The 3,784-nt window shown below is 36.3% G+C and overlaps 1 non-coding gene across 1 annotated transcript; it reads left to right on the forward strand.

Moving 5' to 3' along the window:
* Positions 1-2,546: 2,546 nt before the first annotated feature.
* LOC147864385 (U6 spliceosomal RNA) lies at positions 2,547-2,649 on the forward strand. Its single transcript, XR_015529891.1, has one exon. It is a non-coding gene; the product is annotated as a U6 spliceosomal RNA (small nuclear RNA).
* Positions 2,650-3,784: the final 1,135 nt, after the last annotated feature.

The following is a 3,784-nucleotide window of genomic DNA, read 5'->3' on the forward strand; positions in this document are numbered from 1 at the left end:
CAATTGACCCTGAGAATGGATCCCCAAACACATTTTGAACAAATTTATGTGTTGGAAATCCCAGGGCTTGGCCCTTTCATGTTAATGTGGTTCGATCGATTATGATACCTATGGTATCATACTTTTATGAGTGTTACAATGATTGAATGTGGCTACTAAAAAAGGACCAACCTTAATGAGGTTCACATCGTGGAAGATGACGGAATTTTTAGGCTTCTCTTTGGATGGCTTGGAATCATATTTGCACACCAACTATAGATTCTTTATGGATTGGGGGGTCAACAACTATGGATTGAATTTGTCGCATTCTTTATGCAGAAAGAAGGTATTCAACATGGTCTGACAAATCTTTCATTTTATTGTTGTGTCACATATGGTTAATAGAGATGGACTTGCAGGATTAATTGAGTCAATGATAATTCATCATTTTGTGAGGTTGTGGCAAAAGATATTGGAGTGACAACCTCCATTGGAAAGAGAAGACTCAAAATTTCCTACAACTTGAGGTTGGATACCATAGTCAATATGTATTGTGGTGTGAGCCATTTTAGTTCTTTTGTTTTGTTGGAGGTCATAGTTTCCCCCTCATATGTTAATGCCATCCATCGATGAACTTTTACTCTATGGAGAACCTCACCTACTTTGCGTTTAGTGATTGGAAGGAAACCTCTTTTGCTTCAAGGTGATGGTTTTCCTCCGTTAAATATTGTTGAGTATCAAAGCATTGAGTTCATGTTGACAATCATTGTGTTGTGTTGCACATGGACAACTTGTTCAAGAGTCTTGATTGTTTCTTTTGTTGATGTTAATTGGTATGTGAGGTTCAATGTCCTTCCTTTGGCACTCAATTGTTACAGCGTGTGAAGTGATGCTCATGTCATGAATTGATCCAAAGGTGCGTGGCTTCTAATATTTCAAATTTACTTCAACATCGCGAATCTTTATGGTGGCCATGGGCATAGAGTTCATAGGAGAGGGTTTCACACCCTTTTTTGGGTAAAAGGAGTGAATGGGCTTTGGTGCCAAAAACTAGACAGTTCGTTTTTTTAATTGGTTATCAAAGAACTATGACATTTGTTTTTGATGAGTTGTCACTAAGGTAGGCAACAAGAAGTCATCTTTAAGACTACTACAGGCTATTTGTCTTAGAGTAGGTAGGAACAATTTGTATCTAAGAGAGTTGGACACAATCCATTTGTAGAAGAGATAGAGACAATTTGTCTTGTTAATAGCTCAGAACTATTTGTCTTTGGAAGGAGTAGAGATGATTTTTCTATAAGGGAGCTAACAACAATTCATCACTAAGACATTTTGGCTATTTGTTAATAACCTCTGGATCAATGTTTTATAACATACCACATAATAATGATAAATGGCAAGCAAAGTGAAGAGAAATTGCAAGCAGAGGTGAGGAGAGACATTAGGGGTGGAGTGATGGAGGAAGAGGAGGCAATCAATGCATGGTATGCTTTGGAGGTAGAAAGAAGATGAAAAAGGTGAATATTGTAGCCTCATTTTTTTTTTCTAGTTTAAGTTAAGGATATTTAGGGTATATATGTAAAAATAAACTATCTTATCTTCATTCTAGAGAATTCTAGTGTGAATTTCTACTAGTAGTCTAGTAGATATAAGCATTCATATTATACCCCCTACTTGAGCATCATCATTTAATGGTGTTTCTTTCTCCTTGCTCAATATCATGCTACAACCATGGTTCGCCAATCAATTTGATTATGTTTGTCACCTCTTGGAACCTACCAATGACTGAAACAAAGTATTGCCATCATTTGGTAGGGTGGGCGGTGAGGTAGTCATCATGTTAGCTTGTGCATAAGTAGGGCCCATTTGGTCATTTTTTTCGTATTGGTGATGGTTTATTTCAATTGATTTATATTGATTGATTATAATTTATTTATGTTAATAGCATAATTGCATGGTATAATGAACCATAGTTCTCTAGCCTTCAGGTTAGTAGGTGTGTGGGCTAGCTCACAACCAAGGAAGGGCAAGGGGTATATAGAAGAGTTTTCCATTCGAGTGGTTCCTTTTAAGTATACCTTGTTAATGTTTGTGTTAGTCATACATGGGTGTATTTCCCGTTGAGATTTAGGTGTATGTGGATTTCGTGAGAACCATTGGGGTCTTGAACTAGGGAAGATGGGTTTGGTGTTGTTGCCAATGATGTTTGCAGGATTCGCGCAAGATATATTCGCACATGCTTGTGTTCTTGGTGTTTTTCCCTACTCAATTCGCACAAGTGCACATGTAAAATGTACATTTTGTGTGTATCTCTATGTATAGTGTGAGTATTTATAATATACTTTTGTTTGTATATGTGTTAACATCTGTGTAATGCATTATGTTTTTTATTACCTTTTTTAACTTGTGTGTATAATGTGAGTACATATGCAAAACTGTGTTGCCATAAGGGGGACTATGTTGCCATAAGGGGGTTGTGTGCATTTAGCTTAAAAGTGTAGTCCCACATAGAAAGGCATCATAGAATTTAAATCCTATATAAAGCCATGGAAGAAGCCTTAGTCTTTGTCCCTTCGGGGACATCTGATAAAATTGGAACGATACAGAGAAGATTAGCATGGCCCCTGCGCAAGGATGACACGCACAAATCGAGAAATGGTCCAAATTTTTTCTTCTTTCTTATTATCTCTTCTCTCATTTTGATTTATGATCCATCCATCCATCCCGTGAACCTTAGAGCTGCCTCTCCCATGAAATTTTCATCATTTCGAATTAGGGTTATGCATTTTACTCAAGCATATGGGCTTGACAAAAATCAAGCATGAAGTGGGCCAATCTTAGTGGGGTCTTAATTTGATGGAGGTATGGAGTTGTGCAATGCAATATCTAAAGGTTTATCATTTGTAATGGTCCTTCCCTATTTAATCCATGGAAGCATAGTTTACTATTGCAATATGTTGCTTGCCATTAACTTGGTTTATCAATCATTTGTGTTTGTATAACTTTTCCTTCACTTTCGACCAAGACCATTTTCTTTTCCATATAGATTGTTCATTTACAGCAAGGTCTTTCATCTTCATTCTTTATTTCAACCCATTATCGGTGAAAGATCTTGATTGCTTTGTAATTGTTGTTATGATATTTACGAGTTGTCACTAATTGTCTTAGGATTCTTATGAGAGATGTCACATGCTCTAGTTTATGATTGAAGTTAAAAGTACTCATCGTTCACATGCTTTATCATTTAGATCTTTTTATTGTCACTTAGATGTTTGCAAACATTCAACTTTAAGCTCATCATTTTACATCTCTTTTGGTGTTTGAACATATCCATGCATGTGACTTGAACCCCAAACTTGTTATGAAAAAGTGAGCATATCTCGTAAAGAAACAATTCATTAATCCATCCCACCTAGAACTTTTATCATTCAAGAAATTTGACATGACTCTCCACCTCACCCTTGTAAAATCTATTTGTAGGCTTTTTGTAAGGGTTCACATTTGCAGCCAATGTTGTCGAAATTCACAAGTCGCTTAGGCACATGTATGTGAATTGTATGGACATTGTTGCTTAGCTACAACATGGGCCAAAGAGGAATTGTTTCAAATGCAACAATGTTGTAGTTGTTGCACTCGGTTCAAACTTATTTAAATGTGACTTTCCCTTTTATATGACTGGTTTACATGGAGTTTGAAACTAAAAGTGTACAACTTATGCTTTAGGTTTTTGGTTGATGATGGAATTTGATTCATAAATTCTCCCATATCTGACAGAAATCTCATGTGCATTTGTACCACAGTACAG

Source organism: Azolla caroliniana, unplaced genomic scaffold (genome assembly GCF_043228905.1).
Source record: "Azolla caroliniana isolate FFs.n. ecotype wild unplaced genomic scaffold, voAzoCaro1.0.p SCAF_5, whole genome shotgun sequence".
NCBI classification, from domain to species: domain Eukaryota; kingdom Viridiplantae; phylum Streptophyta; class Polypodiopsida; order Salviniales; family Salviniaceae; genus Azolla; species Azolla caroliniana.